The sequence below is a fragment of the Anopheles merus genome, chromosome 3R (genome assembly GCF_017562075.2).
Source record: "Anopheles merus strain MAF chromosome 3R, AmerM5.1, whole genome shotgun sequence".
NCBI classification, from domain to species: Eukaryota; Metazoa; Arthropoda; class Insecta; order Diptera; family Culicidae; genus Anopheles; species Anopheles merus.
This window is the reverse complement of record NC_054084.1, coordinates 18,531,527-18,555,963: the sequence shown is the minus strand read 5'-3', so window position 1 is coordinate 18,555,963 and position 24,437 is coordinate 18,531,527. Positions and strand designations below refer to the sequence as shown.

Below are 24,437 nucleotides of genomic sequence, written 5' to 3'. Positions count from 1 at the left end.
TACTATGTTTCATAACAATTTATTTTATATTGCCTTAGTAAATGTTATTCAAAGTATTGGTAAACTTAGAATTACTCTTTGATGTACATGCGAAGTGTTTATAGTTCTTCTATAAGATTATTTATAATTTATGTAAAAGTTTGTTGAAGTATTTGCTTTTCAATATAGTGTTGGTCAAGGGGATATTTTTTTAATCACATTACAGATTCTACTTAGTTTCTTCGTTTCACACTATAACATTACAATTTCAATACATTTCATTACAAATGCTTATGCTTTTTTACTACAATTTTTAAATCATTTGTATGAAATAAGAATCATGTTATGAAATAAGAATTTGCAGTATAAAGTCTATAAATTCAACTCTATTGATTCCTCACGCTTTATTGGCATAATGTATGAGCTGTTTTTATGAATAAATACTAGAACAAGGTAATTAACTAAAAGAATAATTGAACTATATCCGAAATTAGCTTATGAAGCCAGACATTCGCCAAAATGAATAATAGCAAGACTACAAGAACGAGTGCAGGAGAGTAATTTAGTACATTCCGTCTACTAGAACAAGAAGATTGATATTGTTGTGATACTGAATTAAACTCAGAATTACAGCGCACTGATCCGAGCACCCAATTTCCAAGACTGCCAGATCAATAATCCTTGTAAAAACTTCTGAATTTTATTAATCTTTATATTCAGGTAACATACCAGCTCTAAATCACTATCAGTGGCCGAGGCTATTTCTTGCACATCTGGAAATAAACACCATTATTCATTGAAGCTTGGAACAGAACCAGTACCTCAACTTATATACTATGCTATACAAATCCTGAAACTATGGCCAGTTGCCAAGTGAACAACTTTGTTTACGTTTCGATTTCGTAAAGATCCCAATTTTCTAACAAATCTGCGTGATTTTGTGTAGATCTTGGGTTCATGAATATCATACTGATGTGTTATCTACTTATGACAATTTAACAAACGATGTCCCGAGTATCCAATAATACAACAACAAAAAAGTAATCTTTTCTTGTAATTCTTGTAATTGCTTTGTTTTTGCAATGGCATAAGCAAATTTCTAACATTCTATTTTCTATTTAAAATTTGAAATATAGAAAAAATAAATTCTGAACACCCTATTGCTACTCGTTTTGCTAATAAACTAACACACAGCATGTAGCGATGGATAACCCTTTTTTTACAGCACATTTTGTCTACGCTTGCTTATGGTAAAGTCGTGCACAAGGGCTTGGTTGCTGTACGGCGTGATGTGTTTTCTGCTCTGAGATTCTTCTGGCTGGACTACAATAGCTCGTGAGATAGGGTACAAACTAGCAGACGAATGCACGTCAGATGTAGTGTAGGAAGAGTGTGTTGAATGCAGATAGGAGCTTTATGGCAGCTTTGATTCAGTTGTTTGATGTCATTTTGAATAGAAATGAATGGTATAATTACAGATTCGCTAATTGGTTTCACTGTACGTTACCTTAATAAGTATTACTTATTTCAAAATATCATTAAAACGATGAATTTGCTAGTCCTCGATAGCTTTGTTTTCAAAGTTATATATGAGCCTACGTAGAACCCTTCCACATTCAGCTTGCGTCCGAACTTCATCGCTCTGACCCCAACAAAACCGTTCGGACTTTGTTCTACCCAGCTTTGTGATTCGACCGTTACTGAACAGAAATAAAACTGGGTTAGCTTTCGCTTGATTTCACCCCCCAATGTACCACTGCAGACCTTTGGTTGGTTGGGGTTTAGACTAGAGCGTTTGCTGGTGACTCGTTGCCATAAGCAGCGCCGTAACGGTCACCGGTACCGTGTAAAGCACGGTGCGTTTGTAGCAGCACCGGCGGGACGGCCCAGCAAACAAAACACAATCTGGAAGGGATACATCACGAACCAGAATCGCGGGATGGTGCTACCACTGCACAGCCAGCTGCAGCTAAAAGTTGCATTTGGGAGCGCTGCAGTGGCCACGAAGACGCCATCCTTTGCAGCACAAAGCGCGGAAAGGGTTCCAGTTAAAAGAGCAAAAAACAAAAAAAAAAACACAAACACAAACACAGAAACGAGTTTTCCACCGGGGCGCTAAATATAGCTGCGAAAAGTAACGAGCATTCGAGACGGGCCGAAGCATTGGTGGCTTTAGAGGCGAAACGGTGCACCACGTCTAGCCACGGCTTGCGCACCGGGCAGATCGTTCAAAGGTCGCGAAATTGCGCAATGCACTTGAGGATCGAATAGAACGGCGGACGGTGGCCTGGACGCAGATGTCTCATAATTTTGAATGTTGCTTTTGCTAGTTGCAGACTGGCGCAAAGAGGAGAACGGGTAGAGTATCCCTCGGGTGGTAGAAACCGGGTGCGAAAGCGTTATCCAGTGGGCGCTGTGTTTTCTAATTATTCGTGCTAAGGTTACGGAGGGAATGCATTATACAACGTCTTCGGGGTGTGCAATGGCCACGGAAGCTGCAGTGGCACGTAGCGCGTGTAAATGTTATTGGCTCGATCGCTAATGGTCGCAGCGCAATACCGTCCGGTGGGGCTTACGTGTGGCTTTAATCGATGGAAGGAACGGGTGAAAGAATTTTCCCACAATCGTTTAGTTGGCACTTAGATGTTGCAAAATTGTTTCAATACTTGTTCGGCTCATAAATCGTTTCGATGGGTAGGATGTTTTGCAATAAAATGAATCAATTGCTCTCTACGCAATTTAATGGCTCTCTGTTGCCTTCCATGATATCTCCATGCATATACGATCTTACTCATCGTGTTAGATGCATGTCACTATAAAAAGTCAATAATTGTCTTTGAATTTAGGTCGATAAAACTGAAAACCTACGGAAATGTGGAAATAATTCCACTAAAATGGTAAAACGTGAGGACGTATAGATTGGAAATATAAGTATAAGCATTAGTAAGATGATTAGTAAGCAAGAAGAAAAAGTAAGCATGTAATAAAATAAGAAGCAAGCAGAAATAAGCAAGTAAGTAAGTGAGTAAGTGAGTAACTAACTAACTAAGTAACTAAACAAAACAATGCTAATGAAAGTGTATCAGTAGGTAAGTAAATATGTAAGTAACTTAGTATATATGTAAGTAGGTAGGTAAATAAGAAAGCTATTAAGTGAATAAGTAATGAATTAAGTAAGTTATAAAATAAGAAATAAAGTAAGTCAGCAAGCAAGTATATAGTAAGGTAAGTGAGAAACTAGATAAGTAAGTAAGTCATTTAGAAGCTGAGTAAGTAAGACAGTTAGAAGCTAAATAAATAAGGAAGTAAGTTAATAACCAAAACATTGACTTTGAAAATATGTATGTAGCTATGTAAGTAACTTGGTAAGTAAGAAAGTAAGTGAGTTGTAAAGTTAGTAACTAAATAATGAAGTAAGTAACAAACAAAATTTAGACAGCAGGTGATTTAATATGTAACCAATAATGTAAATAAGTATGTAAAAAGGATAGTAATGAAGTGAGTAGATTAATCTTCTTCTTCTTTGGCTCAACAACCGATGCCGGTCAAGGCCTGCCAACACACTTGTGGGGTTGGCTTTCAGTGACTTATTGATTTCCCCCCATAGCAGGATAGTCAGTCCTACATATGGCGGCACGGTCTATTTGGGGCTTGAACCCATGACGGGCATGTTGTTAAGTCGTACGAGTTGACGACTGTACCATGAGACCGGCTAAGTAGATTAATACATGTGTAAATAAGAAAGGGAAAGCAGGTTTAAGTAAGTTAATAAATTAAGGAAACCATACACATAATTTTCCACATTTTAGTTTACGTATCTTTTTCAAAATGAATACGCTTATTAACATGAATTAAATAATATAACTGAAATAGAAAAAAGTGTTTCTTGAGGCAAAAGTCTCAAGAGTCAGACTCAGTCTCTTTTGAGTCTCTGATATAAATCTCCAGCCATTTTAGCTCCGTACTTAGTTTTATCTAATGACTTTCAATCTTTTGTAAAACTTTTGTAAATCAAATATAATATTTATTTTTGCAAAAATGTGTTCAAAACTTCATACAAATCAGCACTCCAACCAAAACTCCTCTTTTGTGTTTGATGCTTTTTGAAGACTCAATAAAAAAATCTTATCAAAACATACTTTGATAAAGAATTTAATTGTGCAAATTTTACTCACAAGTCGTTGAAAAAGGAAACACTCTACCAGTTGAAATCATACGCGCAATTTACCGAGCGAAAAAAGCGAGAGTGTGCAAAGCAAACTACCTCCTTCGCCTTCCTTATCACACACACACATACCGTGCGTTTTGTTGATGTTGTTTGCCAAATCGATTCCTCTCTCCCCCACCCCAACCATTCTCTATCAGTCGCACAAATTCGCATGACTTGCAACCGAAGCAATCCAATTATTTGTTTCACTTCTTTTAACATAATCACAAACATCCTAATTGCGTGCACCCGGCCCCCACTGGGAAGCAGAGGAACACAGCCTTTTGAGGGGGGTTGGTTAAAATTTTCATGCCCCAAAAGCGTGAGAAAAATGCCACCGTGTATAGTGTAAGGAAATTAAAAAAATAAGAGGGAGAAAAAGCACCTCTCGCATCGATCTCAGACGATCACGATGATGATGCTGGTGGTGAAGATGATAGTTGATGAAGTCCGTCAGCAGATTTTACGCCTGCGAGCGAATATGGCCGTGCCAGTCGGGTCCGGGGTGTAAGTACTTCCGTTCTAGCGCGCTGGTGCTTCTCCGGCGCGCATGATGACTCAGGAAAAATCGAACCCGGTTCGGTTGAAACGTACAAAAAATGAGCAGAGAACAGATTCGATTCCACCCTCGGGCTACCGTCGGGTCGATGCTGCTACCATTATAATCCAATTGCTTGGTCGATTACTCAAATATCACTTTTCATCAGAACGATCGAGCAGTTCGGGAGCGGTTGGTTCATCCTTTTTTTTTGCGTCCTCCCGCCGTTCAGGTCCCGGGTCAGGAGGGATAATTGCAGATTTTCTACCCTCGGCACCCGGGTTGAATGTAAATGAACGAATTAATCCCGGTGGAATTTTAAAATACTGCTTCCGTCGGTACGGCCGTAACGTAGCCCGCCGTTCATCTTGCTCAGCTTCGCTTTTGCTTCTTTCTGCGGCGATGTTGTGTTGCGGGAAGAGATGCTGTGGATGATGTGACCTCTACTGACTCTACGCTAAAGCTAGCTAGATGTGAACGAATGGTTCGTGGGGAATAGTATTACCTTTTTTTTGCTCTCCCCTGTAAGCCAACTCTTGCAACAAAGCTCGGTATAGGTAATCCAAGGATAAGAAAAAAAGAAGGCGCACTCTAAACCAATTGTGTGCACTTCAGTGAATCTCGTGTGGCGTGGCAGGTCTGGGGAAGGATTTATCCTTTCACCGTATAATCTACGGATTCACACGCCATCGCCACCCGCACATCGGCCCGGGCTGCAAAACAGTCGCAGGAAGCCCTTAATTATTGCTTGCCTTCTTTGGAGCCGCTCATCCCTTTTTGGGGGGATGTCGCGCGAAACCGTTTACTAGCCGGCGGCGTAGAAGCGATGAGGCGATAACAGGCGCGCGCGCGCGAGGATGGTAGAGGTCTGATGCGGCACGATGGTCGTTATTTCGTCGTTCGTCGCACTGCGCCATCCTCTCCTCGGTTCGGTGCAACTGTTGAGGGTGCAACGATTCATCGAATGCAACTCGGTTTCCACGCCATGTGTTCACGATTTCAGTGTGCAACCTACCACCGTCCAAGGTCACGTTCGTTTCGGTTGGAAGTGTGCGGCTTCAGTATTTGCAAAGGGAACCCACCGACCGGGTATGGGCAAGAATGGTGGAAAGTGTTCGCACCTCCCGCCTCATGATATCCCGCATTTGCGGCTTTGAAGTTTTCGATCCATCCCTCGGCGGCGGCTGGCCAGGCTGGCCAGCTGGTTAAGGATCGTGCAGGTTTTCAGCATCGTGCCGTGGTGCTTTGGTGCTGTGAAAATCCGACAAGATTTGTACAGGATCGTTGGCTGCTTTTTGCTAGCTTAAAATGTAAATACAAGCTTGCTGGCACGATGCAGTCGGACTGGACTGCCAACCGGAACTGTCTGTGTGTGTGTATATGTGCTCCAGTTAATCACGTTTGTGGAAGATTTGGGAAAGTTTTGAACCACCAACTGGCCGTAAATATTATTCCCTTTCCTAGCTCTGCCGTGTGTTCTGGGAAGAGGTGAAATCGTTCCACTGAATTTTCCAAGGCAAGCAAAGGATTAGCACACGAACATCTGTTTTCATTCCGGAAAGAACGGTGAGTAAACATTTTACGTTGTGTTTGCTGGTTTTTTTGAGTTGGTATTTCTGATGCAAAGATTTACTCAACTTTCATAACACGATGGATTGCATTAAAGGTGCTGTTTTGCATCAATGAAATGGAGGTCAAATAATTCCACAGAAACAAAAGGTTAATAAATTCGTAAAAAAGTATGAATTTTTTTATCCTATTTGGAAGCGGTTTGAATTTGAAAATAATTCAAATATTTTAGAAATTTGTCAACTGTTTTTCATCTTAATTTATATGCATCTGCAGCTTTTGGTTACAGCTTTTCCCAGGGTTAGATCAAAATCCGTGAGGCAAAGATGGTAATTAGTTTTAATAATTCATTTACAAATTGATTTATTGCTTTATTTATTAAGCAACCCCAGGGTTTTGTACGGTAAAAGGGAAACTCAAGCTTAATATTTTATTCCCAAAGGAGTAGTAGCAGTGATGAGATTGAATTCTCATCCATAAAAGCTGATCTGGGACTCATCAGCTAAACATCACTGTGACTATAGTCGTCGATTAGAGCTTTTATGAGCTTGTTTTCTCTTGGATTTAAGAATATACTTCAAGATAGCAAAGGTAGTTGACATTGTATGTCGTAAAACCTAGATATTCACTTGATAGAATGGTTTCAAATGATTCATTTAAACATTTCGGAGTGTTTAACATAATTTATCCAAGAAAATATGCTATAGTCTTCGATGTCTTTGGAATTATACATACTAAACAATTTGCCATGATTAAATCATAATTTATGAAGTAGTATATCGCATCATACTTCCTGATTTCTATTAGCTTTGCTTGATGCCTGTTACTAGTTCTTTCAAACTGTTTCTTTCAGCATGTCTTCCTGAGAAGATAGATAATCGATAATCCCTTGAAACCTGGAATTGAAAATTTTCTGGTTCTACATCCAAAACCATAACCGTAACCGTATGAAGAAATCTTGTTTCAGGGTTTGACCATAAGTTATTTCCAAATACGGCTCATAAGGAGTTATTCCAATGGATTAGACTCGATATCAATTATGAATGATGTTCAGTTCCCAGGTCTTTCTTCGTTAAATTTATATCATTCCTTCCAGAGCCGATGCATACCAGAACAAATGGCTATGAGCGATGTTGATAACATGATATAAGAATAATGCTAGTTGTTGTATGATTTTTTAGCAACAAGCATGCTGATTTGCTTTTGGCTCAAATGTTTACATTGCGTGCTATGAAAATATTGTTACAAGCTTTCAAAGCCTTTCCCGTCGTTATAGAAGGAACATAATCATCTGCAGTTGAAAAACACAGCCGCTCTGCATCTGACTCGGCCCTACGTTCTCCCATTGATGTTTCCAACCATCCACAGAACAGAATCTTGCCAACATGACCGTTCGTTCAATGTTTTTACTGCGCACAGACTTCCACTTTCCGCTCAAAAATCCCATTCGCCTCCCTAAACCTTTATGATGCTATTGTTTCTTTCTTGCTCTGGTCGTAATTATTGTTATGGTTATGGATAACCTTTAGATCATCCTCGAGCATCCCTTGCACCTTGCGTGCTTTACCTGGCGCTGGAAAAGATAACAGTTTTGTGTTGCTGCAAGCTTCCACGAATTGAAACCGCTCGACTTCGTTTAGAAATCTCAATGGTCCATTAGAGAGATTGTTGTTTTTGGGTTGCCTTTGGCCATAAGTGCATAACGACTAGCCCAAGTACTTCACGAACGAACCAAGGACAAACCAGGGCAGAATGCTGTTGAGCATCGTCCTTCTACCTGCGTCCGTATGTATGTGTTTGTCTTGATTGCAAATACCGCTCTATGCAGAACCAGTGCCGGAATCCTTTTCATCTTCCTACCATTACGGCATTCAATCGGATATCATCAAAGACACGTAAAGACAACAAAAAAGGAAGGGAGAGCTTTCCAATGAACGACAATCAGTTATGTCTAGGGTGGCGGTGCGTTTTGAAGGAAGGTTTTTAATTAGCAGGTCAATCTGCTGTTGTTCCGGTGCGTAGCATTGTGGTTTGGAACGATGTCGTCATCGGCTGCGCCCGGGGAGGCAAACAAGTGGCTGCCGCTGACAGCGGAAACCAACCCATCAGCGCTCGGAAAACGGAAACGCAGCAAATCCAAGGCAAACCACAACCGAATCAACCCCGACCCAGCTGCAAGGCTTCACAGAGCGCTGCGGACTTTGCATAGGGAAGCAACAGTCTGGTGTTGCGGCTGCTGTTAGCCTCCAGGGGTTCATCTCTTTTTTTGGGTCTGCCACGGACGTCGTTGTTGGCTGGGCATACGGTTCATGCTCGGCTCGTTGATGGAAAAGGCGAACCAGTTTACTCGTGCGGCTGGGTAATACCTTTGCGGGGAGCGATAGCCAGCAATCCCTTCGCTTCTAGCGCGCGAGAGCCTCTACCAAACAGTCGGTAGAGGGCATCCGCAAATGAGAGCTTTTTGGTCGCGTGTGGTTTGCGCTCGCGAGCAAACGACGAACCCTCGCTTCGGCTGCGGCGAGCTCTGGCCACTCATCTTGAGGGCTTGAGTGTAGCTTGAATTGCTCGCACTCGCACTCCGGAACGCCTCGACTGAACAGTGAATCAATCATGCTGCGAGTTGATGGGTTGCTGCGAGAAAACCGAGCCCCAAAAACGGTACCAGCCCCAAAACACTTTATTAGCTTCATTTTCTCGCGCTCGACCTGCACCGTCCGAAAGGTGGTTGTGCGTAAGAATAGCTAATGGAAAAGTACCAGCAGCTCCGACGACCTTAGTAAGCCTGCTAATCCCATCCACACAAACACACACACAGCGAAGTGCCCGGAACGTCATTGATTTATGGAGCAATCGGGCGAGCTATTTTGAAGGAATGGAAATATTGCAATTTAATTGGCAACGATTCGTTAGCCCGTCGAGATGTGCTTTCGTTGTTTTTACGCTGCGAAATGGGAAAGATCGTTTGGTTGTTGCTGATTTATCTGCTCGCTGAAAATCTTGTTTTGCCAACTACCAATTCTCCTCGTGCAGAAGAGCTAAAAAGCACGATAGCCCAGTCCAACCGAGCAGGGTCAGTAATGTTTGCCCCGGAGCGATTCTATTACTGGTGAAATGTTCTGCTCGTTTGGGGGCAAAGCTTCATCACTTCATCAGAACCGTTAAATTCCAAACATACCCGTGCGAATTTAATCGAGCAGCCGAGTTTGACCGCCGCACCGTCAAAAGGCTCGTTCGGTCAGGCGTCGGTTTGTTGTGAGTGCCACAGCACGCCACTCCGCAGCCTCTGAGTGCCCGGCCCGCCGCAGCAAAGGTGGTGAGGGATTTATCAGGGTTAAGGCTAGCGAGCGAACGAGCAAAACACAAAACACAAGAAGATCACTATCGCCAGCTGATTACAAATGAGCCCAGTCACTCTCCGTTTCCACCATACCAGTTCTGCAGCTTGCATCGCCCTTTATCCAAGCCAATAGCACATCTTCTCGCACGAATAGCACGATTTATGCTTTCGCCTATGCGGAAAGTGTGCTGTGATGGCTTTTGTTTCTCCTGCCAACGAGAAAGAGGCGAAAAATTAAAAACATATCGAATCGCACGCTAAAAAAGCAACCTGAAAAACCTGCAAACCTCCCCTCCCCCCACTGACACATTGGAAGACCCAGCGGGAAGTCAGCTGGTCAGACGCAGCACGCTAGATATAGATAGTTGATTAACCTTCACCTTCGTTTTTCCCGTACCCGTGGACGGTGTGGCCGGATTGGAGGACCAGCGTGTGCGATGAAATCGATAAATTAGGAGAAATTTTAACCCGATTGAGGTGTTGCTTTGCAGGGGGAGGGGGGGGAGGCTGGGTTTTTGTTGGCCCCAAAAATCCATCCACACCGGCCGCTGATGTGCAGAAAGTGGAGGAAATTGTGAGATGATTCACTTTTATTGCATGTTGGGGGAGCATCCATCTGCTTTGATCGATTGGTGAGATAAAAATGGTTGCCTCTCTTTGAACGCTTCGGTAAAGAATGTTGCTTCGTTTTTGTTTTTTTTTTATTTTTGATCTGGCAGATAATTTGCCGCAACAAATGGTCAGCTTGGGCAGAAGGTCAGCACGAGCGTGTTTGGCTCATAAAATTGACCCAGCTCTGTAGTAGTGATGGGTAATCCGGAGCGGAGTCATGGATCAACTCCGACTCCGGTGCGCAAAATATGACTCCGACTCCGGATCACAACCGGAATAAACTCCGGATCAGTCCGGATCACTCCGGATCACTCCGGATCACTCCGGATCACTCCAGATCACTCCGGATCAATCTGGATTACTCCGGATCAGTTGAAATGAGTCCGGATCAGTCCGGATCAGTTTGGATCAGTCCGAATGAGTCCGGGTCACTCTGAATCACTTCGGATCAGTCCGGATCAGTCCGAATGAGTCTGAATGTCTGCGAACAGACGGCGTCCACGGGCCTGCCCACGCCCGAATGCACAGCCGATGGCATACGATTCTATCTTCACCATTAACATGAGAGGGACAGAGCTTATACCGCGAACGTACCCAAAAGGTATGCATGCTTCACTCATCAGGATCTAAAGGCAAGGACAAGCTAAAGAGACAAAAAAATTACGCGGCTACACATGTCATCTAGACTGATCCGGAGTGATCCGGAGTGATCCGGTGTGATCCGGAGTAATCCGGAGTGATCCGGAGTGATCCGGAGTAATCCGGAGTGATCTGGAGTGACTGATCCGGACTCGGAGTCGATGAGTCCGGAGGTTTGCTCGTGCGCACCCCCTCAACACCCCCCCCCCCCCGTTAAAACAGTCCGGAGTAACTCCGAGTCCGACTCCGAGGGGTACCGGAGTCGGATCGATCCGACTCCGGTAAAAAATCGTATTTACCCATCACTACTCTGTAGGTCCATCATTTCCCGTAGCAAGAGCTTCGCCAAGCATCGCAAGATACGATTGAACGCGTTGAACGCTTACAGGGCAAGATCGATACGAGATTAATCGAATGGGTTGAAGAGGTTCAAAGGAAGAGATAACAATCGACACAGCAGAAGAGAACGGCAATGGAATGTTGCTACAGAACGCGCCGTGCGCTATTGTTTAATAGTGAGAGCTAGCGCAATATTCCGCCAAACACTCTATCGTTCTCTTATAGCGTTCGTGAATGAAAAAAAAAGCGCCAGCCAATGAACTTGGCCTTATGAACTTCGGCTCCGGCAACCAATTGTACCGGACGCTAAACAAGAACGAACTTTGCATTGTCCGTGCGATGGTTGCGGACGTACCAAACTAGACGAATGACGAAGATAGGTGCGCCCTGCCCGCGATGCTCCAAGAGCGTCCAGCAAACGAGCAAAAGATTTAGCTTAATTGCATTTGCTCGAAACTTTGCGGCGCTCCTCTGGGGCGCTTTACCATTTCCCAGTCCCCAGGCATCCAGTTTTGCCGAACGCGTTCCGATCAAAGTCGATCGAGCGCACCGCACCATAACGATCCGCCAGTTGCAAACAGTTATGAAACGAATTACAATAACTGTACGCGCTCGCCTTGAGCCGGGCCCGCTGGCACGAAGCCGTGGCCACGACACGCCGACAATGGACGTGTCCAAGCTTCAATGGTTCGATTGCAAACATAATCAATGAGCAGGGCAATGATTGGTTTAATTTTTCGCCCTGGCCAGCCCGCGACCGCTCGGGTGACGAGCGCCGGGTGACGAGCAGGGCTGTGCCACAACAACATCAACAAGCAGCAACAAACAATACTGTGCCGTTGTATCGGAACCGACCTTTAACCAATGTTTGGGTGGTGCATTCTCCCCACCTCTTCGCCATCGATCGGAAAGTACGAACAAAAAAAAAATGAGACCTTCAGCATCGCCTGAAAAGAAGACAACACATTAGCCAGTGTAATCATAAAATCGCGCCATTCAATTATTCGCTCCGCGTGTAGCGTACGGGAGTGTGTGCGACCGAACCAGGCTCCCATCGTGCGTACGAGTGCGCGTCATCGAGAGCTGAAAATGCCCGGGTAGGCTCGTTCGGTATATCGACGGTGCGGTCAAGGTTCACACGGTTCGATGCTGCTGCTGCTGTTGGCGCTGGTGATGGGTGAGGCAGGTGTGGTGCACAGCATAAATGGTGCAGCTACTTCCGAAAGCAACAGATAGGGGTACTCGCGGGCACTCAAAAAAATTCCCGCCGCTTTGCACCCCGCCCAGGAAAAGCTCCGCCGCACTGCAGTAAAAGCTTCGTGCAGCGACACTCGCCACGAGTGTTTGCTATGCTGAGTGCGCGAAGAAAGTTCGCACGAGTGAGTGCAGCGTATTGGTGGGTGTATGTGGGAGAAAGAGAGACTGGATGAAGCGCAACAGGGTTGCATTCGTTTGTTTTGATTTGAGACAGAAGTTGGCGGTTGGCCAAGTTTTGGTTGACTCTGGTGTTAAGTTTGCATTCATAAGCAACATTAGCATTACTATACACAAGCATATTTGATCTTCTGAACCTTTCGACATTTTTGAGAGCTACTATGTCTTATTTTATTCAATTCATGAATAGTACTTGGCTCATCCCGTTGCACAGTCGTCAACTCGAACAACTCAAAGACATGCCCGTCATGGGTTCAAGCCTAGAATGGACCGTCTCCCCGTAGCAAGGATTGACTATCCGGCTGTGTGGTAATGAATTAAGTCTCGAAAGCCTGTATAGGCCGACATGTCCGCTTAGGACGTTACGCGAAATAGAAGAAGAAGTTCATGAGAGGATCTTAATTTGGCTTTGCATCATAAATTGTTTGTTTTTATTACTTTTCCATACTAACTGGGATATTTTCTGAAAAAATTTGATTTCTTTCACGCCAAATAGAAGAAGAAGTTCTTGGGATGATCTTAATTTGGCTTTGCATCATAAATTGTTTGTTTTTATTAATTTTCCAAACTAACTGGGATATTTTCTGCAAAAAAAAAATATTTGTTTATTTCCTTTATTTTTAAAATGGTCTTGAATTGCATCAATCATCTTTTTAACATAGTAATTTTGTCATTTCATTCACAAGCTAACATACATTTAACGCTTTGCCCTTAAGACTGTTGAGTTCCTGGTTAACTCCTAACTCCTGATTAACTCCTGGTTAGTGAAAGTTGGTTAAAATCAATTTTTTTTTGGTAAAGTTATCTTATTCGAAAGTTTTAAACAGTATTTTGATTTTTTTGTTAATTACTACCAATTATCCCTTTAAGATACCAGACAGAAATGATATTTTAAATAAAAAGTGTCTAATTTGTGCTCCTTTTGACATTTAAAAGAAAGGGTGAGGTAGAATCAGGATTAATTTTTCATTCGTTATACCTCATTGTTGGCATTATTTTACAATGATTTAGCAAATATTTCATTATATTCTATCTTTTGAAGAAATATGAGCTACTCCCACTGTGAACGAAAATAATTAATATTCACCTGATCTGCATTTTTGCATCTGCAGCTTGAAATGAATGATTTATTTCAAAACATTGAAAATACAATCACCTATTCACCTTCTTTGCACCAACCAAACTCTTTGCAACAAATCAAATATTTAAAGGTAAAAGGTCGTTAAAGACAATGTGAAAAAGAAGACTTCATTATCATTAAAATAAATTCTTCTACACTCGATATTGTTTAGGGTTTGTGCAACTTTTAGGTAATAGTTCTGCTGGTGCGGTTTTCCTTTATGACATTTCTTTCAGATTTGATTTATTTCTTTTAAAGGTGTTTCAACTTAACATCAAAACTAATTTAATACTCCATCTGTTTATCTTCGTTGTTATTTGTATCTTATTTTGAGTTTAATTGCGCTTCTGATGAACACATCCATTTAAGGAAGTTCCCTACAAAACCGTTGCAACAGTTGGAACCCGCGCGGTAGCTCACCCGTGCGCTCAGTTTCCCCTGCGCACTCACCCCAGCGCACGAAGCTTTCCGAGCGGCACCCAGCGAGTGCCCGACCGTCTAGCGCGGAGGCAAAAGCGCTGCTGCCCCGGGCTTGCAACGGCATGAGCTGCCTCCGGAACCGCGCGTGCACACACAGACAGCTCCGACGCTCATTTCATTTAGATGCGTTCAACGGTTCGCACGTGTACAGGCGCCGCTCCGTTTCCGTGGCGTTAGTTTAGTGGCGTGGTATTTCGACAGTGACGGCGTAGCGCGTTAGCACAAAAACAAAAGCAAACTAAAGCAAGGTGAATTTCTTGATTTGTGGTATTTTATCTACATAAAAAGGGTTAATGTGCGCGTGTGTGTGTGTAGGGAAAGGTGCGAATGGTCTGGAAAGCAGCTATTGTCGAAGAAACTGATAGGGAATGTGCAAATGTGTGTATAAAGTGCAAAGATTGAGATGAAATTGAAGTACACAAGCGATAAAACGGTTTACAAGTAAAGAGTGTGTGTTGGTTATTCTTTTTTTTTTTTTTTGGTGTGTGAACAAGAATGGAAGATCGATACATGATCGCTTGACAGTGCTTTAAAATCGGCAGGAAATGTAAATTCGAGCGATTGTGCAAACCGTATCGAAGCAAAAGCGAACCATAAAAATGCCGAAAAAAAGAGTGATCCGACAACACATTACACAGTAGCAGCAGCAGGTGAAGAACAAAGCCATTGCCAGTCAGTGACACTGCCACCATCACCAGTCGACCAGATGGGTCGCCGGACAATCGAACAACGATCGGGAGCATGAGGTGTGTGTAGTGAAACGACACACGCAAACCACGTTCTCGCCGTATAAAGTGGTATTGCAGCGCGTTCTAGACCTCGCTTCGAGTAGTAGAAGCACGCACACACGCACGTACGGGGGCCAAGGGTGCGTGCCGGGATCCGGTGTTCCCGGTTTCGGTTGGCTGTGCCCATTTTTGGGGGGACACAATCCGCGTTTCCGTTCCCCGCCACGGCAAACAATCGTCCAACGGTCGATCGACGTTTCGTTTCGTAAAAGGAATTGGTTTGTTGCGGCAAACGAACGATATTGGCGACCACGACACACACACACGACGGCCCGGGTTGGTCGGGATGCCTTCACCAAAAACCAAAGCGAATGCCAATCAGACGACGATCTTGGACGACCAGATCGCGCGTGTGTGTTTATGTTGAGTGTTGGCTTCTTACATTACACTGGCCGCAGACAGAGTGGTTGGCCTTCTAGGCGATCGATTGCAGCTTTGCGATGCATACAACCCCCACGGGACACGGGAAGGGAAAGGGGAGTGGGTTGTTGTAATGCACCTGCACGCGAAAGATTTGCTGCATTCCGTGTTTGCTCACGATCCACTGCAATCCACTTGTGTTTTTGTTTTTTGTTTTTTCCCTGTTTCTGTGGGTCAAAACAAAGTAAAGGGTGCTTGTTTTTCTAGTGTTTTTGGTTTTGGTCTGCAAGAAAATGGGGCAATTTGAATGATCTCCACTGGTGTCTTAAGCCGGTTCGAGTTAATCTGACAACTTCGGTTCACTTCGGTGGGGGAGGGGGGGGGGAGAAGAAAAAAAAAGAAACAATCCAACCACTCGGTGCTGTGCAATGTCCGGCTTTTGTCGTGTTTATTATTTGTAAACTCGTTGAAAGGCCACCTCAACATGCTTTTGTGACTGAACATTGGTCTTGATCCGTGGACAAGATTGTTTCACTCACCCTATACACACACACACACACACACACACGCGAGAGTGATTTTGTGGTATCAGCCCATTTGACCTGTTTCTTGGAAAACCGTCTGTCGTCGTCTGGTTGTGGCAAATCGGCAACACAGAACCCACCGTCCCATTGATGTGGGAGAATAAAAAAGAAAGCGAAAATGCAAGCGCCCAAACGCCGACGTAACTGAGCAGGTTTGGCAAAATAATTGAAGGAGCGCAAAACGTGAGCCGTGGTGGGCGAGTTTCGTGTTACCGAGGTCCAGTCTTTTTTGTTGCTCCAAGAATGTTACGATCTTTTCGAAAGTTTGGTTACAAAGTTGCAATGAAGAAGGTGGCAGTGTCGGCAACAAATGAGGCGGCAACCCCGGTTTGGTGGTTTTGGGACTATTTTGTTGGGAAGTAGGCAGTAAGCTTGGGTGGAGGTGGTGGTTGCATATTATTCGGGGGACTTTGCGAAATTGAAACAGGCGTAAACGGGGTATTTTTGCTGTAACAGCAGGCTATTGGGACAGAGGGTTGTTTTTTTTTCAGTGGCATAGAAGCTTTTACTTCGAACACATCTAATTGATATGTTTCATGTTTGATGGCAGTAGCTGAATGAATATGGTTGATATGGTCACGTTTCAGTTGTTCTTGGAGGTACAATGGCCTTCTAGTTGGATTTACAGTCATGCAAATAAGGCTTACACGGTGTCTTACTTCTTCAACACCTGTAGGCGTAGCAGTAAAACGATGACAAAGGATGAATTTGTAGAACTCTAATCGAGATGTGTTTTTAAAAGATGTACAACAAAATAATAATATTAATAACCTGATTAAAAAAAATGAAATGGGAAATTCAACCAAAGAGGTCCAATAGAATGCTGGATTCTTCAAATGAAATTGATCAAGATTTTTTGTTCTGTTTGATTCCCATTATTGAGTTTTTTTTCCTCTACTTCTCGTTTAGTAACCCAAATTATTCTCTCACAATGTTTTTGTAATGATTATCTAATCGAATTTTATAGCACTTTCCTTCACTCTATTTAATTTTACACTTTAACATGGAATTTATTTTTAATTTAAATTGATTGATTATTGCATTGCATAAAAAACATTATTTTTTATTATTTTATTACGCATACGGTTTTTGTTTGCAATACTATTTCATTTCAATACAGGGTTTTCCAGGAGTTCTCATACCTGTACGACACTTTATTGACTCCTTCTTACGTAAAATGAACTTAATCCAATTGAATAGAGTCCAATCTTGGAAATCTATAGCAACCTTTTTGGGCAAATACAATGAGAATTTCCAAGGAGCCTGTTCAAAAAGATTGCCATAGAATCCAAAATCGATCATATGAAGTTCACTTCCCATACGAAAGAGACAAGGAAGTGTCCCATAACTTTGAGAACCCCTGGAAAACCCTGTAAAACATATTTCGTGTTGTGCTACTGTTTGTCTGTGCTACGTTATTTTACTGTGCTACTGTATTAACTTATTTCTTTTTTTTCTCAAAAACTTCTTCTATTTTATCACGTGTTGTTTTGTTATGTTTTTTTAATATTTCAAACTTTATCTTGGTTGAAGTTTCATTGAAGTTGAGTTATTCTTATTGATTTTCTCATTATACTTCTGCTATTCCTTTACTATCTTTTTTATTGTGTTTTTTCCGTCTTTTTTCGTAACAAAAATATATAATTGCATCTGCGTTTTGCACTAATTGCAATGCATATTTGGACCCATTTATACAGATATTTTACTCTGTAAAGCTCCATTTTAAATTGAAACTAGCGAAATGGTTCAATGTTTAATTTTATGTGCCGTTAGATCTTTCAAAAAAAAAAAAAATCTATCATTATACTCCAAAACTAAAGGGTGTCTGAAACTTGCCAAGAAAACTGCTAGTTCCTCGTCTCCCACACACCTTGGGTGTTTTCCTTCTTTGTGTACAAACTAACCGCACTAACGGACCTCGCTCATAGCAACCGGTCCGTCACCAACAGCAACAACAATCAGGGCAAAAGCAACGTAGTATGAGGGAAGTATGAGGGAGGAGGACTCTTACTATATATGATTGCTGCCACCGGAACAGCAGCTCCTCGTGCCCCGTAGTAAATAAAACATGAACAAAACGGACCCGTCAGAGCGCGGACACACACATATACCGTCGCTGCGTTCTAAGCGGCGATGCGTTTCCAGCGCAAAAGTAACGTCTTGCGTAGAGAAATAGAAGTGTGTGCAGCCGGTTTTTTTTATTATCATGTGTTTGGTGTAGACAAAAAAAATCGTGCCAATTAATGTACAAAAGTGTTGGTGTGTAAAAAATACGCCGTTAACAGTGAATGTGATGTTTAAAATTCTATAATAATTTTCCATTTCTAATTCTTACTTCCTCTCTGTCTCTCTTTCACCTTGTAGCGACTTTCGCTCCGTGCGTGCGCGTATTGTTATTATTTGCGTGGCAACCGCAGCAACGGGGGCACTAGCAAAAGAACGCAAAGAAACCACCGCTTGCAAGTCGTTCTAGCGTTACAGTAAATGACTTGCTTTACTCTCTGGGTGTGATTGAACTTAGAGCGGAAAAAAAGAAGCAACCGCGGGCGTATAGTTTTACAGCGATGTAGCTGCAGTGAAAACATGTGTGAAGCATTGTGAGGAAGCATATTTATTGCGAGTGTGTGTTATCATAGAAGTGAAGAAAAAGTGTTACAAAAAAAAAACAACAACAACTTGCACCTACTGTTTTCCGGCCAAAGGTGGTGGTGGTGTGTGCGTGTGTGTTTTGTTTTGCGATGTGAATGTGTTTGCAGTGATTGCAGTGTTGCAGTGCGTCCGGACATATTTGTGTCCAGCAGTAAGAGTCAAGCAATGGGTGTGAGTGTGTGTTATTAATTTATATTCCACTTTATTTGGAGAAAGCGAAAAAAGAACGCAACCGCGCGCGTCGCACGCTGTTCTGCTGTCATTTGCTGCGATACGCAACAACGCCAGAACGCGCGTAAGTGTGCGGTGGCCGAGGGCTTTCGAAGTAACCTTCCCCGCCCTTTCAAGACCCCCTTTTAAAGCCCCCATTGTAACTAGCAACGGCAGCAGCGGCGGCAGTGTGTTCCAATTCCCAGACTCACCTGCAGCAGTCGCTGCACCTTGTCCGAAAGGCCCTCCAGATGCTTTCACCTGTGTGCTCTTGCCCGTGTGCGTGTGCTGTGTCGTTTCAAGCTAGTGGTGGTGAAGTGAAACCTCATTTTCAGTTATAAATAAAGCAAAAATTAAATAACTCCACCAAGCGAGAGAGAAAGAGGGCAAAGGGTTCCGTCATACAAACAGAGAACCCCGTTATCCTGTTATCCCTTTGCACGTGTTTTTGTGTGTGTGTGTGTGTGTTTCACCGTCTGTATTTGTGCTTCTGTTTGGCGGGTATCCTAGTGAGAACACCTTTCGCGCTGTTTCGGTCCTGTTGTGGCAAAAGGGGAGGAAGGTTCGGTTGTTTGTGTTGCCAACAGGGTGGTTGAGTGTGTTTGCCGCTGCGTCTGCCGCGTGACCTCGCGTCGTTCAGCTGCTGCTACTGGAATCCTTGCAAAGGCCAGGACACGTGCCCCCATATTTGCGATTGGCTTCCCGGACTTGTGCGCGCCATCGATACACCCTACACACAAGGTAAGGTCTCCGGTAACTCTAACACTCGAACCTGGAAAGGGATGGTTTAGTTTCAACCTTTGCCCACAGTTGTTTATGTTATGCTCTGTGAAAGAAGTTTTGTCGCTTCTTGAGACTTTGAATTTGCAGCTGCCCATGGGGGGGGTTCGTTGTTTGCGGCTCGAAAGCTCATTTCATAATTAATCAAAGTGGCGTGCAGTGTGTGCGCACACGCATTTTCCCTGCTGCTAGTCAGCATCTCTGATTAGTAGTGTCTTGCCTGTTTTTTTGTTGCTACTTGATCATCTTACACAGGCAGACGCTGTAATTTAAACCAGCCCGGTAATGTGGCGCGCTACGCACGTGCATTACGCAAGAGGCTGCTGCCACCTAGCAAAAACTAATGTCGGCACGCACAAGCTGCTAACACTAATCATCAACTAAATCTGCAAAGAAAAAAAAGTGGGACACTACACACACACACTCACACACTCTGTGGGATGTGCCCTGCGGGATGTGTTGCTGCGAAGAAGAATGTTAATCGTAAGCTTTTTTTGTGTGGTTAAAGCTCATGCACACTGTTATGCCATCATTAAGCGTGCGCACTGACTAGGGGGATAGCTTTCGAACGTGTGATCAAAGTGTTTGTTTTTTTTTCTTAGCTGGAAGTCATCTTTTGGGGCCAAATCCATCGGGGTTTTATGAGACTCGGCTGCGTCTGTATCGTATTGATCGTACCGATCGTACCGCAAAGCGAACTGATTATTTGTGCTGTCTATTGCAACAATCGAATTTAATGATGTGTGTAGTTGTAAATTGTCTGTTAATCGCAGTAGCAGTAAACTATAAATATATATATATAAAGCGCGCTCCAAACATTGCGAAATTGAGTGTGAACTGTTGCGATGTGGGTCAGTGGTGTGTGCGTTTGTTTTCAGTACAGCTGCGTGCGATTGGGTGAGAAGATTGTTGCTGTAAAATTGATAGCAAAAGTTGAAGATGTGTTGTGGGATAACAGGGCAAAGTGTGATCATGATCAAGAAGATTTTGTTTTGTTCAGCGTGAAATATAGCTCTTACGAGCAATTACTTGTTTCCAGGGATTGCGTTGAAGCAGTAAGCATCATATGTGGTTTCTGTGTGACCTGAAGTATAGTTCATGTCTTGTTGAGAATTTTAAACCTAATAAGTTACTGATAACTGACTTTCAACTAATAAGAATTGATTGAATTTTTTGCTGTAGCCTAAATGTAAAAAAACTGTAAAAGAATATTTAAAAAATGTATCAACTGTAATAGAGTAGTTGAAGTATTTTGAAATTTGTCCCAAAAATTGAAGATTTTTTTATAAAATTTATTTATTTATTTATTTTAAATTTATAAAATTTTCCTTCAATAGATTGAACTTGTGATGAAAATTACTTTAAAAAGAAAATACCATGAAAAAACCTAACATGGGAAATAGAAAATGTCGAGAAAATTATCGCAAAAAAATATTGAAAATGCATGGGACTGAAAAATATTTGATTCAAATGTTACTTATTAAGAATATGTATTAAGCTATAAGAGTAAATTAATAGTTGATTGTTGAAATAAACAAAAATAAATAAAATAAAAATAAAAATTAATGAAAATAATGTTCTTTCTATTAAAATTCATAGCTCAAATTAGGAACTTGTACGGTTTGATAAGCTTGCATAAATTTAACACGATCAAATTATCACGTATTATATTTAAATAAAATAAAATAAGGGCATTGCAATTGAAATAATGATTTAAAATATTACGTCCAAATATTTCTATAAAAAATCAAGATTCCGTAAAAAGTAGAAAAGTACTCCAAGAGCTAGTGTACAACAATAGTTCGCCAATGAAAGACCACGCTGCAATAAATGTATAAAAATGACAGCTACGGAAAAGACGCAAAAAAACAACGTTCTACTTAACATAACGACGATGGTGGAACATAAAACTGCGTTTTATTCACCTATTTCCTTGTACCAAACGTCCCACAACGCACACACACACACACATCCTCGTGCAAATATCCCTTTCGAAATGGATAAAATATGTAAATCGCTTTGAGAGCAGGCACGAAGGAAGAAGGACGTCAGGTGGCGTAGAGGCAGCTGGCTTCCAGCAGCAGCAGCAGCAGCAGCAGCAGCAAAAGCATTACGATGATGCACCCGGTGAAAAATATGACCTTAATATAATTTTCAATTTTCACTTACCGTTTTTTTTATACGATCACGTTATGCATCTTCGCCGGTTAAGTGGATTTCGCGACTTGCCATTTCGACATAAACTGGGAGCCCCGGAGAGACGGTTGATCGACGCTATTTTCGACGACGAGACACGAAGCAATGTGTGAGAAAACTATCAAACAGTAATGATTCGATTACCAACGACAGACAGACAGAGAGGAGTAGAGAGAGAGTGGAGGAAAAAAGCAGTCGGTTGTTGCTGTGTCCTCCCCGTTTGATATGCACCTTCTCGTTTACTAGTTTGCATGTGAAACCTCTCACCTCTGAGTGGCGGGGAAGTTGTTGGTGGGTTTGATGCGTAACGGTGGTGGCACGAATTGAGGAGGCCTCCCCCTTGTTTCGTTCCCATTCTCATGTGACACTTGCGAGGTTTTTATGAGTCACCCTTGGTTGCTGGCACCCCCACGTGCGTCGTCCCCGAATGGGTCTAGATGCTGGCCAAGTGAACTGGTCGGTTTTACGGTTAATAAAATTCCAACTTGAGGCTCTTTTTCCCGCCCAGTTTTGTTTTTGTATAGAGCCGACTTCTTGCGCTGTTGTACGTTCGCCGATGCATTCTGGGCGGATTTTGGGCATGTTTTTATGTGAATTTCTCCCTGGCCAAGTTTGTACATCGCACATACCTGCAGGCTTTTACCAACTGTAATGTACTACGCGAAGATGTTCCACCGGAGCATGCAACACAACACGTGCGTTCCTTTGGCGGGACCGACTTTTGACAAGCTTGTAAGCGCGCGGGGTGGGTAGTCTTTGTCGTTACCTGCAGAGCCTTCATCAAACAATGTGTATCTAATGGGCCCAACCAATAGCCGGTGTCTGTGTGTGAGGGCTTCAAGTCCCTATCAAAAACAGTGCTCTCCGGTCGCAACTGTGTGTGTGAGTTTGGCGCAGTTTTTGGTACTCCAAAAGTAGGCCAACTTGCTGTGTTGGTAGGTTTTTAATTGAAACCGCTCGGTTTGGAGTCCATATCTCCGCATCTCGTCTCGGACTTTCGTCTTCAAGACGATGCCCTTCCTAGCCTACCTGCAGATCATTTAGCGGGCAGGCTGCCGTTGATGCGGCCGAAGATGTGCCGTAATGTTGTTTTTCTCTCCAATATTTCCTTCAAGCACGTTCTGTACACGATCAGAGATCGTTGGACCTTCTTTTTTTTGGGGAAACGATTTGGAAGTTTGAATCTGCTGTTTGAGTATTTATTCTTCGCTATTGAAGAAGCAACAGCTTCTCTATTACAGGTTTGCTAGCAGGAGAAGTATGTTTTTCTTCCTCTTCCGTGTGTAACGGGTGTGCCAGGTTGAACTGTTTCCTCACCAAAAAAAAAGCCCTAAGTACCGTGGGGAGAAGCGAGTGTGATAGCGGTTACAGTTTAGTGGCGTACGGTTGAAGAACTTCTTCGCGAAGTTGGTTGCGGTCTGCGTTGCTCTGGTTGGTAAAAATCTTTCCGCTCGCGTTTCGTTTGGAATCGATTTGGAGTGGAGTTCGGTAGAAAAAAACAGACTCAACAACAACAGAAAAACACACTGTGCGTAAGCTGCGATAACGAGCTTTTCCTGAGTTCCTGAGGCTGGGGAGCTCCCTCAATTGAACTCGCTCTGCTGTGTATTGGCTTTGGAATGCTCTTGAAACATTATTATGCCAAATGAAGGAGAGATTCTATCGAGTAAAAGCAAGCAGTTTCCTTTATTTCGTGAAGTTGTTGAGGTGAGAAGCTTGAGAGGGTTTTTTTTTTGGAAGCTGCCTTGAAGCACCCGCTGTCTATATTCCCAACCATACAAAGCACCGCGAACCGAGTCACAGGAACCTGTTGATTTACGAACCAAATCCCACCCGAATGCCCAGCGCATTCTTTCCCGCAGTTGGACGGAAATTGGTAGTTTTTGTAGATTCTAGTCTCCTCCCCAAAAGCATCATTAACCGCTCATCATTGACCGAGCGAAGGGGTGTGATGGGAAGTCACACGGTGGTGGTCTACCGGCTCGGAATTGGGATCGGAAGAGCAAAGGGGATTAGTTCCCTTCCAGCGTTACCACCCAATTCCACCTTGTGTTTCTCGTTTGCTCGGTGATCTATTGCCTGGCGGTGCCAGAGTCTTTTTGATGCCGTGCTGAACTGATTGATCTGGGGGAATCTTACCGAAACGAGCTCGACGACCAAAATGAGGCTTTGTCGGGGGGATTATTTTCGACAAAAGCCGACTTAACCGTGCCAAAAACATAAGTCAACCATCGCGGTTAAGGTTTTTAGGTGTCTCTCTGAGGGAATACGATTCCAGGCGAGCTTCATTACCTCGTTTGCGGCTTTATGATGATCACGGTCACAGACACACACACACAGCGCGACAAAGAACCGATGGCACAGCCAAGAGCTGCTAATTAATTTCTGATGCGGTACGCTGATGCTTGAGTTTCGATGGTGTGGTGTGGTCGTCATGTCAGGGTCATCAACTGCTGGGAGGGAGTGATTTGTGATGGAGTCGAAGTGTCCAATCCAGTTCCAATTGTCGCCGGCCGCTTCTCACGGCAGCTTGTTTAATGGCGGTGGCCGGGAAAGCTCTAATCCATCTTATTCTGAGTGTGTTTGTTCTCTGTAGATACAGCTCTTTTTTATGAC

General features: G+C 43.1%; 1 protein-coding gene across 4 annotated transcripts in view; it reads left to right on the top strand.

Annotated features, from left to right (window-relative positions):
* The window catches only part of LOC121596432, a 102,598-nt gene that overhangs the window by 18,087 nt on the left and 60,074 nt on the right, over positions 1-24,437 (top strand). For 3 of the 4 annotated variants that reach the window (XM_041921386.1, XM_041921385.1, XM_041921383.1), the window contains exons 1-2: positions 14,352-14,502; positions 18,351-19,586. The gene's annotated coding sequence lies outside the window, so the exon portion shown is untranslated. Of the gene's footprint in view, positions 1-14,351; positions 14,503-18,350; positions 19,587-24,437 lie in introns of those variants that run through there. The other variant, XM_041921384.1, reaches the window with a different exon arrangement.